The 15,451-nt window shown below is 45.2% G+C and overlaps 1 long non-coding RNA gene across 2 annotated transcripts in view; it reads left to right on the top strand.

Moving 5' to 3' along the window:
* LOC134911419 (uncharacterized) overlaps window positions 1-12,000 on the top strand; it is a 296,554-nt gene extending 284,554 nt beyond the window's left edge. For both annotated transcript variants that reach the window (XR_010176551.1, XR_010176550.1), the window contains exons 3-4: window positions 10,575-10,974; window positions 11,051-12,000. This is a non-coding gene — a long non-coding RNA (uncharacterized LOC134911419). The remainder of the gene's footprint in view (window positions 1-10,574; window positions 10,975-11,050) is intronic.
* The last annotated feature ends 3,451 nt before the right edge of the window (window positions 12,001-15,451 follow it).

Genomic DNA, 15,451 nt, shown 5'->3' with positions numbered 1-15,451 from the left:
CAATCCAGAGGGAAGGTTGCCCAAGTCCGCGGAGCTCGGGTGAGAAGGGCATTCGTCGGAAAAATCGCGGAGCCCGAAAACCGGGTCTGAGATTAGTTCAATCCAGAGGGAAGGTTGCCCAAGTCCGCGGAGCTCGGGTGAGAAGGGCATTCGTCGGAAAAATCGCGGAGCCCGAAAACCGGGTCTGAGATCAGTTCAATCCAGAGGGAAGGTTGCCCAAGTCCGCGGAGCTCGGGTGAGAAGGGCATTCATCGGAAAAATCGCGGAGCCCGAAAACCGGGTCTGATATTTCCTTCCTTGCCCATCGCAGTGCCCCCTGGTGGGCTGAATCCGGTACTACGATTTGTGGAAGTCTTGCCGATGAGTGGAGACTGGCACCTCTCGGGCCGGGACAGGCTTCCAGGAGCCTGGGGAAAATCGGAGCATGTGGCGCAAAAGTGTCGCGCGCGCCGCCCGACACGTGACTCTAGTAAGAACCACCTCTCCGGATGTGTAATAGGAAGCACGTGCCGGGGCCTGGGCCCTCGATTCCCAGAACCCTGTATTCACGGTGGGCGTGGTCAGACAGAAAGCGCGGGCTTGGTACGGTGTGTGCGCCACAAACTCCGGAAGTGCTTGGTCTGCTGGTCGCAGTGAGGCAATGTACGGAACCGACGGCAGTGACGAAGACTATCTCCCCGACTCGTCAGAGTTGAGCAGCTCGGATGATAGTGGAGGGGAGGAGACGTCTTTTCACGGCAGGAAGGTTCTGGAAGTGTCCGGGGCTTGCTCCGCGGAGGCCGAACCAAGTCTCCATCCGGCCCGCGCAGTGTCGGTCCAGGTACTTACCCGAAAAGCAGATGGTTCGATTGCATGTAACAAGAAAAATTTCTGCCTGTGGTGCGAGAGGCCATTCTCAAAAATTGCGAGACATGTTCAAGCTGTCCACCACAATGAGTATGAGGTTGCAAGGGCACTCAGCTTTCCGAAGCGCTCCAGGGAAAGGACAGTGCAGCTAGACCTGATTCGCACCCGGGGAAACTTTGCCCATAATGTCGGGGTTCTCCGCGAGGGCAGCGGAGTCCTCCTACCGTGCAAGCAGCCGAAAGAAGCAACGGCTCCCCAAGATTTCATGCACTGTGTAAAATGTAAAGGGCTATTCTCCAGGAAGCACCTGTGGCGCCATGTGAAGAGGTGCCCGCTCCGCAAAAGTGTCAGCCCCAAACCTGGAAGAACCAGGGTGCAGGGTCTCTTCACTTACGCCACACCGCTCCCGAAAGATGTTGGCACTGGCCTCTGGAAGTTGCTGAGCGAAATGAATTATGATGATGTGGTACCGGTAATCAAAGGGGACCGCTGGATTATGCAGTTCGGTCAGCACCTCTATAACCGTCTGGGGTCTGATGTCAGCAAGCATGATTACATCCGTCAGAAGCTCAGAGAGGTGGGGCGGCTTCTGCTGAAGGCGATGAAGGTCACACCGTTGCGGTGTATGGAAGATTTAATTTGCCCACAGAATTTCCTGCAAGTGGTGCATGCTGTGAGGAGCCTGGCCGGTTACGATGACCGCACCAATACATATAAAATACCCTCGTTGGCTCTGAAGGTGGGACACAGCTTGCAGAAGATTTCAGCTATGGTGGAGTGTCAGGCACTGATGGAGGGCAGTGCCCTGACAGAGGAGCGTGCCCGAAACTTTCGGAAAATTTATGAGGCGAGGTGGAGCGAGCTAATCTCCACTGCTGCCCTGAAGACACTTCGAGAGATAAAATGGAATGCACCGCTGCTTCTGCCCTTCACTGATGATGTTAAGCGCTTGAACCTGTACCTCCTTGACCGTCAGCGAGAGTACATCGATGAGTTGTCCGCCCACCCTTCCAAACAGCAGTGGTCCATGTTGGCCAAAGTTACCCTCACGCAGCTGATTCTCTTCAACCGCAGGAGAGAAGGTGAGGTTTCCAAGATGCTGCTCTCCTCCTTCGATTTACGGCACACAGCCGATTTGCAGGGTGATGTGGCCCAGGCCCTGTCAGAGCTGGAGAAGGCACTCTGTCGTCACTTCTCCCGTATTGAGATTCCTGGGAAAAGAGGCAGGAAAGTCCCTGTCCTGCTATCCCCAAGCATGCAGAAAGCGATGGAGCTCCTCATAGAGAAGCGGACAGAATGTGGTGTGACCCCACACAATATCTACATGTTTGCTAGGCCAACAGCCATGTCCCATTATAGGGGATCCGACTGCATACGTCTCTACGCCCGGGAGTGTGGGGCCAAGCACCCCGAAGCATTATCTTCCACCCGCCTACGGAAGCATGTGGCTACACTTTCCAGAGTCCTCAACCTGAGCGATACAGAGATGGATCAGCTTGCTGATTTCCTTGGACATGATATTCGGGTGCATCGGCATTATTACCGCCTCCCGGAGGGTACCCTTCAACTGGCCAAGTTGAGCAAGCTGTTTCTGGCTCTCGAGCAAGGGAGAATGGCTGAATTCCGGGGCCACAATCTGGAAGAGATCTCCATTGATCCAAACGGTAGGTATCACTTGACAGTGTGGCTCCAGGGACTGACTGTCTAAGTGGGCTGGTGTGATCGGTTTCCCTGTCCTTCTCTATCCACAGAGCCGATCCAGGTGGTGAGCGATGACTCTGGGGATGAGCCAGAGAGTCAGGATACTGAGGTTCCCATGGGGCACATGGGAAAAGAAGCCGGCAGCGTGGTGTCGGCCGTGGATGGAGGTGCAGCTAAAGGTGGGTGTGACTGTCCATTCCATTTGAGATGCGTCCATGACTGGTGGTGGCGTTGCGTGGTGACTGACCTTTCTTCTCCCGCACAGGTGACAGAAGGGGTACCAAGCGCAATCCGTGGACCCCAGCAGAAGTGAAAGCTGTTGAACGTCGCATGATTCGGTTCATTCGCTCATTCAAGGTGCCGGGCAAGAATGACTGTGATGCGTGCCTAAGGGCAGAACGACAAGCGCTGAAGGCTCGGAACTGGCTCTCGGTTAAGTTTTACATTAAGAACCGAATTACTGCTGAAATGAGAAAGAACCTTTCCTGAATAAAATGTATCTGCTGCTGAATACACGTTTCCTCTATCTCTAATTAAACCCGAAAATAAATCAGTTATGTGGGTGTCCTCATTAGGCAGGTATTCCTGAATAGGTCCCCATGAGGAAGGTTCCAGACATGTCCCGATGAGGATAGAAAAACAAGTATGTGTGTGTGTGTGTGTGTATATATATATATATATATATATATATATCCAATGAATCCACACTCACTGCTGCAAATTACATCATGGGCGGTGCTCCATAAAGGGCTCTCAAAGGGGTAAATTTACTAAGCTCCCGATTTTGACCGAGATGCCGTTTTTTCATCAAAGTGTCATCTCGGTAATTTACTAAGCAATAATCACGGCAGTGATGAGGGCATTCGTAATATTTTGAAGTCCTAGGAAAAAAATCACGAATGAATACACCATCTGTCAAAACGCGGCTGTTTAAGTATGAATCTCGGTCATTTACTAAGAAGTGCAAAGCAAAAAAAAAAAAAACACTGCCGTGAAAAATTACAACTCGTAAAAAAGTGCTAAAAAAAAACAGACCTTTTTTTTTTATTCGTGATTGGATAGGCATGCACGGATCCATGAGATCCGTGCATGTATATCAGTGGGAAGGGGTGGGAAAGTGCTTATTTTTAAAAAAAAAATTGCGTGAGGTCCCCCCTCCTAAGCATAACCAGCCTCGGGCTCTTTGAGCCGATCCTGGTTGCAGAAATATGGGGGAAAAATTGACAGGGGTTCCCCCATATTTAAGCAACCAGCATCGGGCTCTGCGCCTGGTCCTGGTTCCAAAAATACGGGGGACAAAAAGAGTAGGGGTCCCCCGTATTTTTAAAACCAGCACCGGGCTCCACTAGCTGGACAGATAATGCCACAGCCGGGGGTCACTTTTATATAGTGCCCTGCGGCCGTGGCATCAAAAATCCAACTAGTCACCCCTGGCCGGGGTACCCTGGGGGAGTGGGGACCCCTTCAATCAAGGGGTCCCCCCCCCAGCCACCCAAGGGCCAGGGGTGAAGCCCGAGGCTGTCCCCCCCCATCCAATGGGCTGCGGATGGGGGGGCTGATAGCCTTTGTTGTAAAAGAAAAGATATTGTTTTTAGTAGCAGTACTACAAGTCCCAGCAAGCCTCCCCCACATGCTGGTACTTGGAGAACCACAAGTACCAGCATGCGGCGGAAAAACGGGCCCGCTGGTACCTGTAGTACTACGACTAAAAAAATACCCAAAAAAACACAAGACACACACACCGTGAAAGTATAATTTTATTACATACATACACACATACATACATACTTACCTTATGTTCCCACGCAGGTCGGTCCTCTTCTCCAGTAGAATCCAAGGGGTACCTGTTGAAGAAATTATACTCACGAGATCCAGGGGGCCAGGGTCCTCGGGGAATCCAGGTGTAATCCACGTACTTGAAAAAAATAACAAAACGGACACCCGAGCCACGCACTAAAAGGGGACCCATGTTTGCACATGGATCCCCTTTTCCCGACTGCCAGAAACCCACTCTGACTGATGTCTAAGTGGGTTTCTTCAGCCAATCAGGGAGTGCCACGTTGTAGCACTCTCCTGATCGGCTGTGTGCTCCTGTCCTAACTGACAGGCAGCACACGGCAGTGTTACAATGTAGCGCCTATGCGCTACATTGTAACCAATGCTGGGAACTTTCTGCTCAGCGGTGACGTCACTTTAGGTCAACCGCAGGGCAGAAAGTTCCCAGCATTGGTTACAATGTAGCGCATAGGCGCTACATTGTAACACTGCCGTGTGCTGCCTGTCAGTTAGGACAGGAGCACACAGCCGATCAGGAGAGTGCTACAACGTGGCACTCCCTGATTGGCTGAAGAAACCCACTTAGACATCAGTCAGAGTGGGTTTCTGGCAGTCGGGAAAAGGGGATCCATGTGCAAACATGGGTCCCCTTTTAGTGCGTGGCTCGGGTGTCCGTTTTGTTATTTTTTTCAAGTACGTGGATTACACCTGGATTCCCCGAGGACCCTGGCCCCCTGGATCTCGTGAGTATAATTTCTTCAACAGGTACCCCTTGGATTCTACTGGAGAAGAGGACCGACCTGCGTGGGAACATAAGGTAAGTATGTATGTATGTGTGTATGTATGTAATAAAATTATACTTTCACGGTGTGTGTGTCTTGTGTTTTTTTGGGTATTTTTTTAGTCGTAGTACTACAGGTACCAGCGGGCCCGTTTTTCCGCCGCATGCTGGTACTTGTGGTTCTCCAAGTACCAGCATGCGGGGGAGGCTTGCTGGGACTTGTAGTACTGCTACTAAAAACAATATCTTTTCTTTTACAACAAAGGCTATCAGCCCCCCCATCCGCAGCCCATTGGATGGGGGGGGACAGCCTCGGGCTTCACCCCTGGCCCTTGGGTGGCTGGGGGGGGGACCCCTTGATTGAAGGGGTCCCCACTCCCCCAGGGTACCCCGGCCAGGGGTGACTAGTTGGATTTTTGATGCCACGGCCGCAGGGCACTATATAAAAGTGACCCCCGGCTGTGGCATTATCTGTCCAGCTAGTGGAGCCAGGTGCTGGTTTTAAAAATACGGGGGACCCCTACTCTTTTTGTCCCCCGTATTTTTGGAACCAGGACCAGGCGCAGAGCTCGATGCTGGTTGCTTAAATATGGGGGAACCCCTGTCATTTTTTCCCCAATATTTTTGCAACCAGGATCGGCTCAAAGAGCCCGAGGCTGGTTATGCTTAGGAGGGGGGACCCCACGCAATTTTTTATTTAGATTTTACAGTGTTTAATTAAAAAAAAAAAAAAAAGAACCCCAGCACGGATCACACAGATCCGGCCGAGATTAATTGTAAAAAAGTCGGCAGTGTTTTGCTAATCACTGCCGTAAAAAAAAAAAAAAAAAACACGAATGACATCGACATCGGAAGAAAAGAAAAACCCGAATACGACAGCTTAGTAAATTAGTCGTAGTAAATTCAAAAAGTTGCAGTTTTACACTTTCGATGTCATTCGTGATTGAACTTTGACCTTTTTCCGAAAATTACGAATGTTAGTAAATTTACCCCAAATAGTCCAAAATATATCCAAGAAGAGTACAGGCACTCACCACTTCCTTGATGATAATGAATTTATTATACCTCACAGGTGTATCTCACATAGAGATGAACGACAGCATGTCAGCAAAAATGTCGACGTTTCGGCTCCATCCGAGCCTTTGTCAAGACAGACAAAATCACATCAGGTTAACACCCAGCAGCCTGATGTGATTTTTTCTGTCTTGACAAAGGCTCGGATGGAGCCGAAACGTCGACATTTTTGCTGACATGCTGTCGTTCATCTCTATGTGAGATACACCTGTGAGGTATAATAAATTCATTATCATCAGCCAAAGATATGAAAGATCTCGTTCATAAATTATCAAGATACCGTTCATATCTTTGAGTGTGGAGGCTCCAGCGATGAACGATGCGCGGCCCCGCGCTCGTTCATTGCTGGTCCCCCGTCGGCTGTACATGCAGGCCAATGGACGATCTCGTCCATATTTGCCTGCACTTCAATGCAGCCGGGTGACGGGGGGGGTGAAGAAACTTCACTCCCCCCGTCACTGCCCCTCCGCCGTTGGGTCGCCCATCGGCCGTATCCGCCGTCGGGCAGCTCGGCGGCGGATCGGCCAATGTGTAGGGCCCTTAACTGTCTGTCTACATCATTTCAAACCACTATATGTAAAAAAGACAAGAACATTTTAAACTATTTCTATTTATAAACACCTTTTTTCTTCTTCTGGAACTGTCTGTTGGGTAATTTTGTTTCTGCTTTTAAATGTCAAACAATAAAATTATGTTTTATTTCATTCTTTCCTAAATATACCATGGAATTTTCCACTTAGAATAAGAGTAAACCCACACAAGAGTCTTCTTTTTCTCCCTCTAGTATTATGGATGGACACTGGACAGGTGCATGGTCAGCACTGGAGTGGATGAAAACTGAACAGATGTGTCGGTAGCACTGGAACGGATGGACACTGGACAGGTGCGTCAGCAGCACTTGAGCAGATGGACACTGGACACTTGCATCTGCAGCACTGAAGTGGAAGGACACTGGACAGGTGTGTTGACAGCAATGGCGTGGATGGACACTGGACAGGTGGATCGGCAGCACTGGAGCAGATGGATACTGGACAGCCGCTTAATGGACACAGCACAGCAACTTCAGGATGGACACAGCACAGCCACCCATTTAGACACAGTACAGCCACTTATATGGAGTCTGGACACAGCCACTTGACCAGCAGAGTACAGCACAGCACACAACAGCATGCCTGAAAACAGAGTAAAATGGCACCACTGCTGGTCCCTTATATAGAATCCAAAACCCACGAGAATCTGACACCGGTATAATTACGTCTTGCCTCAATTTGGAATCGGAGTCTGGTGGGAAAACCCGAGCCACGGCTCTGATAGACTCGGATGCCTGAAGTTCAGGTGGTCTCAGATTCCAAGGAATCCAAACCGCTCATCTCTACTTCCTGAATATTGGTGCCTATTGTGCATCTTCATATTGTACTCTGGAGGAAAAGCACATTTCCAGCTCTCCGAGTAATGTCATAAAAATCTTTAAAAGCTCAAAACTGTCAAATGTAATAATAACAGTCCTAATGTCCATTTACTATCATGAATAATTTAAGTATAAGTTAATGAAAGGAATGGTTCTAAAGTAGTAGGATATCGGACTTTTATGTTATTTTTACACTTTTGCGCAGACTCCTCTTCAAGTTTTTCAGTCTCTCTGCACATGCCTTAAAAAGTGGTGGTATGCTCATAGATGTACACTAAGTAAAGGGAGGTACAGACGGAGAGATCTGTGCTTAATATCGAAGCAATCTGACTAGATTACTTAGAAATTAAGCACGTATCTCTCCGTGTGTATGCCCCATAGCGATAGCGATGCGCTGCCCCGCACGTCACTATCGCCGGTTCTAGATTGATAGCGATAGCGATGCGCTGCCCCACGCGTCACTATCACCGGTTCTAGATTGGCCTGCATGCAGGCACAATATAGTAGATCGCTCACTTCACCACTGGGTGTAGTGAGCGTCCCCCCCCCTTTCGCCCCCCTCCTCACTCAGCAAACATCACGCTGTGTGCTGAGCGGGGGGGGGGGAGTTGTGTGCTGAGCGTTCTGTGTAAGATCGCTCAGCACACATCTCTCCATGTGTACCCCCCTTAAGTCAAGCAGGTTCCATTGTTCAAAATCAAGACATACTGTAAATTACATAAACCATGGATGTGTGATAACAAACTGACGTGATTATTATTATTATTATTATTATTATTGTTGTTGTTGTTGTTTTTATTATAAATAATAATAATAATACTAGCAGAGCTGGGAACACACTAGGTGATTTTTTTTTTTTTTTTTAAACAATTTGCCCGATTCCAATGGATCAGAATGACAAATCGTTTAAATCATCCAGTGTGTACCCACTATGTTGCTGACAATGCCTGCTCCTGCAGGTCGTCAGCAACATCACCCGTTGGACCTACATGCTGCAAAATCTAGTGATATCACTAGATGCTGAATGCAGCATATCCTCTGCCGTCTCTTTATCGCTACCGGCATCAGCAAGTGCCTATGCATTTGCCGATGCCGGGTCCCGTCACTTGCGATGTCGCTAGGTACACACATCGTCTAGTGTTTACCCAGCTTAAACTTTTTTATATAGTTTAGATAGGCTGACAGTGAACCCATACGGATTAGTTGTACACAGTGACAGAATATCATGTGAATGGTGTCAAAAACCAGAACAAAAGCAGGAACCAAATAAGTACCTCTACTTATCCAGTGCTGGGTAAACCTGGTTCCTGTGATCCTCCAAAGCTGTATTATGTATTTGCCTTTGGATCTGAATTATATATTGAGTTTGATATTTTTCTTATATTGTACATGAACCAAGGAGATGCTACACTCTCTGCACAATGGGCAGTATAACATACTCGGCATTTGGCATGCTATAATACACTAGAAACAGAGGGTAAAGTGGTGAGGTGCTGGGAGTTTGCCCATGGATAAAACTTGGAAGCTGTCCCTTTTACTTCCCACCTCACACAGCAGAATGACTTTAAACACCAATGTCACAAATCATTTTACTTTGACTTTACTTATTAGATGTATTGAATTAATGTGTGTTTGGGGGCTTGCTATTGTCAGTGATTAATCTTGTTTTGTTACCACAGCGTTCATCTATTAGCTATCCTAAATTGGCATATTATAGCTGAAATTTAAGCTTTGAGTACAATTATTTTTTGTACAGACAATTGCTTCATACAGAACTATCAAGATCCTACTGTACTCACATTTATAATGTGTGTAATTCTGGCACAATTGAAATTATATGAAAAACTGAAGCAAGTTAAGGTTTCCAAACTCCAGACTTGAAATTTATAATTTTGTCTCAATTTCTGAAGAAAAATCAGTTACCCATTTCTGACCTAAGTGGTGCAGCTTGTATAATTTAGGAATGGTGCCTACTAGCATAATACCCCAAAACTCTTTTTGGCATCTGCTTTCTTACTACATAAGTCTATAACCTAAGCAATGAGAAAACAGGAGAGTTTCTTAATGTAGATAGGTCTTTTTGTCCAACTTATTGGTATAAAAGTATACACATTAATTTCAAGTCCCAACTGGCAGCTGATGCAGAGCTAAATATAAACAATACCAAATAGGAAAACTTATGCTTCAACACAATAGTGCAGCAACGATTGCTGGGGTGGTCACCAACACCCTCAAAAAAGTCCAAGAAATTCACCACAGTATTTGCAACTATGCGCACCTCTGGGATCAAGTGTCAGTATTCATATATAAAATCTCAGTACTTGATTATCGGTTTTGGAAAATCCTTCCATTCCACTTGATATCTTCATACAGTTTTTCTCCTTTAGTTGGAAAGACCATTTCTATATTCGTAGGTCCACACTCATACACATGAAAGGAAAAAAAGGGAAGGCATATATAGTGAAGCACAGTTATTCTAAAAAACTTCTTTAATGATCCATTACGTAAAACATCCAAAATTGTTATAGGTACATATAAAATCAACCAAAAAGTGCCAATACCAGATAGTGTGGGGTTTTCGAGATGCCCACCCAAACAGCGTGATGATGTTAAACAGTCTCTTCCTGGGTTCAGGGTACTGGAGCAGCAGACTGTAGACTACAAGAGAGCAGAGAGCAGAAATGCGTTGGTGGCCAGACTGACTTACCAGCCCTTGTGTGTGGAGGATTAAGAAGCCCCTATTCCAGTGCTGCTCCAGTACCCTACATGTACACGCTGTCCACCATTGTGTAGCCTACATGTACGCTACATGTACACGCCATCTGCCATTGTGTAGCCTACATGTACACTACATATACACTCTGTCCACCATTGTGTAGCCTACATGTACACGCTTTCCGCCATTTTGTAGCCCTCATGTACCATATTTGCAGCATGCTGCCCATTAATGTGTATAATAACCTTTGTTATTTCCTTTAATTTTTTTAGAACATGACTGCCGCCAGAGAATTCTGGACCGGATATATTGAAATGTATGAGGCCAACAATTTCCTATGGCGTATAAAAAGCAAGGACTACACCAACCAGTTCAAGAAAAATGCAGCCTTAGAAAAACTCGCCCAGTACAGTAAAGACCATGACAGTGATGTCTACATCACATGAGTAAAAAAGAAGATTCAAAATTTGCGAACCGTCTTTTTGAAAGAACATAAAAAAATATAAAGATTCAGGAGCGGGGGCCGATGAAGTACGTTAACCATTGTTGTGGTACTACGACATGCTCCAGTTTACCCTTAATTAAGAACCTGAGAGAGACTCCCTGAGTTCTACTAATTCCAACTCTCCTGTGCTGGAGGCAGCAGTGGAAGAAACGGAGAGTCAGGATCAGGTAAATAGGCACACATAGTAATAAATACACCCTGCTAAATTTTTACATAAAACTAATGTGGTTTGTGTTTTCACAGGATGATACTCTGGATCTGGACACCATCCCGAGCCAACAGCACGAAGTGGAAGGTGCTGAAATGCTTGCCCAACCTGAGCTGATACCTCTGCCACACCCCAAGAAGGCGAAGGTTTCGGAGAAGGCATCCAGTATAGCCAAGTCCAGATCCAAACAATTTTTAAAACATGCGGAGGAGATTCTGCAAATGCCCCTGGATAAATTTGACCATTTTGGCTCAGGTTTGGCTAGTGAGATGCGTGACCTGGGCCAAGCTCAATTTGCCTGTGTCAAGTCTGAGATACATGACGTTATGTGGCTTGCCTTTCATGGCAGATTGGTTGAGGGATGCTACATAGCGTTCCCATCAAGGCAACATCCCACAACATCGGGCCCCACCACTGTCCCCATCCCACCTCACCCACCCACCCACATATTCTGCTCCGGTTCCTCATCCGATTCCCAACACATATGCGGCGAGCCCCAGCTATAATCACCCACCCTCCTAGCCCAGCAATTCCAGCAGTGGAATGTACTCATATATGAGTACACAATCCACTCACCATGGTGAGCCCAGTTTTTACAATATGTAATTTTTTTAAAATCTTTTTTTGATAATGTTTTAAAAATAGTTTGGGAGTTTTTCTCAGGGTCTTGATCAAGAGTATTTTGGAATTGATTGTTGGTACCATAACGACGGTTGAATGTATTAATTGCCCCTGTGAATGAACGTTGTAAATTGTTTATATTTCTTATGTTCCTGAAAAAAGACTGTTCTAAAATTCTGTTCTTCTTTTTTACCAAATGATGTTGGCATTACTATTTATGGCCTTTACTGTACTGGACTAGTTGCTGCATTGACCGGTTGGTGTAAACCCTGACACAGAGGCAATTGTTGGCCTCATTAGAGCAATAAATCTTGTTCAGAATTCTATTTTCTTAACAATTTTTTTAATAAAAAAGTTACTCAAACTTTTTTTATTATGTTGTATTTTCTTTGGACAGGGGCTAGGTGGGCAGGAAAAACATATAGGGTGCCCGGTACCAGCATTTAACTTTGATATGTTTAGTTTTAAACCATTGTCTATTTAAAGCCTGAGTAATTTAAGAACAATTTTGCATGTCACTCATATTACAATATATCATTTATGAAGAAAATACATTTTTGAATTACAACAAATAAAGGTAACAAAACATATTTCATTCAATGGCTTCATCTTGCCAGGCTACTGCCCCCACACCATTGAAAGTACGCCATGTATTGATCGCGCACTTCTTTTGCCTGGGCAGAGGGTACAACATTACAAATATACATAAAAATAATCAGGTACCCAAGGCGCAAACACACTTATGCAGCCACTTGAGAATGAAAGGGCCACTTAACCCTTAAACAGAATACAATAGAAAAGAAAATCCTCAAATAAAAAGCGCTCAGTGCTGTTTCATTTAATTATCAAATAATGATAGTATGATACTTCGTGTCCATGTATGGAGCGAAAAATTTCCAATTTGAATGTCTCTCCTCCCGACGCTATCCTTCTGTTCTGATATGGAATAATCTTCTATCCAAAGAGGTATCTCGTGATGATATACAATAAAAAACAATAATACATCATAGTACAATATGTCCTTTAAAATCCAGAAGATATCATAAACCCTCAAACTTCTATTTTCAAATCCACTGAGCATACGATGCGTACCCCACTCACAATAGGTCGTGTATAAATCCGCACATAGGGGGTCATTCTGAGTTGTTCGTTCGTTATATTTTTCTCGCAACGGAGCGATTAGTCGCTAATGCGCATGCGCAATGTTCGCACTGCGACTGCGCCAAGTAAATTTGCTATGCAGTTAGGTATTTTACTCACGGCATTACAAGGTTTTTTTCTTCGTTCTGGTGATCGTAATGTGATTGACAGGAAGTGGGTGTTTCTGGGCGGAAACTGGGCGTTTTATGGGTGTGTGCGAAAAAACGCTACAGTTTCTGGGAAAAACGCGGGAGTGGCTAGAGAAACGGAGGAGTGTCTGGCCGAACGCTGGGAGTGTTTGTGACGTCAAACCAGGAACGAAACTGACTGAACTGATCGCAGTTGCCGAGTAAGTATGGAGCTACTCAGAAACTGCTAAGAAGTGTCTATTCGCAATTTTGCTAATCTTTCGTTCGCAATTTTGATAAGCTAATATTCACTCCCAGTAGGCGGCGGCTTAGCGTGTGCAAAGCTGCTAAAAGCAGCTTGCGAGCGAACAACTCGGAATGAGGGCCATAAAGGTATCTTTATCTGTATAAGTAAAACAATTTTTCGTGATGTGAGAGAGATGATGTGAGAGAGACAGAAAGAGCCCAAGTAAGGGGTATATTTACTAAAATGGGAGTTCTATTTAAGATGGGATGTTGCCCATAGCAACCAATCAGATTCCAGGTATTATCTTCTAGAAGGTGCTAGATAAATGAGAAGTAAAATCTGATTGGTTGCTATGGGCAACATCCCATCTTAAATAGAACTCCCATCTTAGTAAATTTACCCCTTAGAGAGAGAAGAGAGAGGAGATGCAGTCAAGCAAGAGGGGGATGCTGCTAAGCAGTCCATAAAGAAACCGTGATATGAGGATCAACGTCTGTTAATGAGTGAGTACGGTACGCATCACTAGCCACAAAAAATCATTTTACTTATACAGATAAAGATACCTTTATGTGCGGATTTATACACAACCTATTGTGAGTGGGGTACACATAATTTTAAAAACAATGTAGTTGTACACTTGAAAGGGTTGGCATAATTTTTTCACAATTTTAATTTGGCAAATGCCGACACAATAAATGTGAAAAGCCCATGTCAGCGGGTTGCAAGTGTCGACCTGTGGCCTATTTCAATCTTTAGCATTGCCGGCATACAGGGGATCATTGGGAGTAATTCCAAGTTGATCGCAGCAGGAAATTTTTTAGCAGTTGGTCAAAACCATGTGCACTGCAGGGGAGGCAGATATAACATTTGCAGAGAGAGTTAGATTTGGGTGGGTTATTTTATTTCTATGCAGGGTAAATACTGGCTGCTTTATTTTTACACTGCAAATTAGATTGCAGATTGAACACACCCCACCCAAATCTAACTCTCTCTGCACATGTTATATCTGCCTCCCCTGCAGTGCACATGGTTTTGCCCAATTGCTAACAGAATTCCTGCTGCGATCAACTTGGAATTACCCCCATTGTTTCCACAGTCAGTAGGCCAACTCTGGTAAAAAAAAAAAAAGGTTGGAATAAACAAAAGGCCGACACAATCAATAGGTGGATCATGTAGTGGGCACACTTGAAGGGATTGGCATGATTTTTTTCACTATTTTTTTTTTTTGGCAAATGCAGACACAAATAAATTTGAAAAAACCCTGTTGGCGGGTTTCAAGTGTTAACCTACTGCTAGTGTTCACGGATGTAGTAATCACATTGTGGTGGACAAGGAAGGCAGCATAAACACATTTTGGTCCACAGACTAGAGGGTACACCTTGAAACTTCTATAGACTGCAAGGGTCACCTTGTGAGGGACAAGGGGCCATCTGGGAAATTCCATTCAAGGGTGTAGCCTAAACACATTTTGGTACACAGACTGGAGTGTGCACCTTGAAACTTCTACAGAGTGCAAGGGTCACCTTGTGAGGGACAAGTGGCTATCTGGGAAATTCCATTCAAGGGTGTAGCCTAAACACATTTTGGTATACAGACTGCAGGGGGTACCTTGAAACCTCTATAGTGTGCATGCATTACCTTGTGAGGGACAAGGATCCAGTTATTAACCCTGATGCCAACATCTCTGTGAGAGATGTGCAAAATATCTGCTAAAAATGCCAGCGTCGCTCACATTTGTTGCATAAATGCAAATAAAAGTGTGTAAAAAGAAAATTATATTTCCTATATAAGGTAAAAATTACAGGTCAAACTCTATATTTTTCATTTACTGCTTGGTAATTTTAACACCTATTTTGACAAATTCACCTGGCATTCAAAAGGTTAAATTCCATTTAAGGGTGCATAAAAAAAACTTTCTTTTTTTTTACAAACTGTGGGGGGCAGCAGGAAAGTTCAATAAAAGGGTGCAGTAAATATAATTTTTCTTACCTTGAAGTACTGCTGTGAATATTGCCTTGCAGGTCTCCCTGATAATGAGGCCCAAAGCTTGAGTGGATATCACAGTTTCAAACAGTGCCGTTACTAGACATTTTAGTGCTGTGTGCAAGAAACGATATCGGTGCCCCCCCCCCCCCCTTATGAAAAATTGGGGCAATTCTTATTACGGTGCACAGTAGTCTCCATTATTCAAATTACAGTGCACAGTAGCGCCACTACATCAGGTAGAGCCCCTTTTATACGGCGGACAGATTCCCCTTTTTACACGTTACGGAAGACATTGTCCCCTTTTTACACATTAC

Source organism: Pseudophryne corroboree, chromosome 4, assembly GCF_028390025.1.
Source record: "Pseudophryne corroboree isolate aPseCor3 chromosome 4, aPseCor3.hap2, whole genome shotgun sequence".
Taxonomy (NCBI): domain Eukaryota; kingdom Metazoa; phylum Chordata; class Amphibia; order Anura; family Myobatrachidae; genus Pseudophryne; species Pseudophryne corroboree.
Note: the sequence above shows the minus strand (reverse complement) of the source record. Positions and strands in the feature narration are given on the sequence as shown.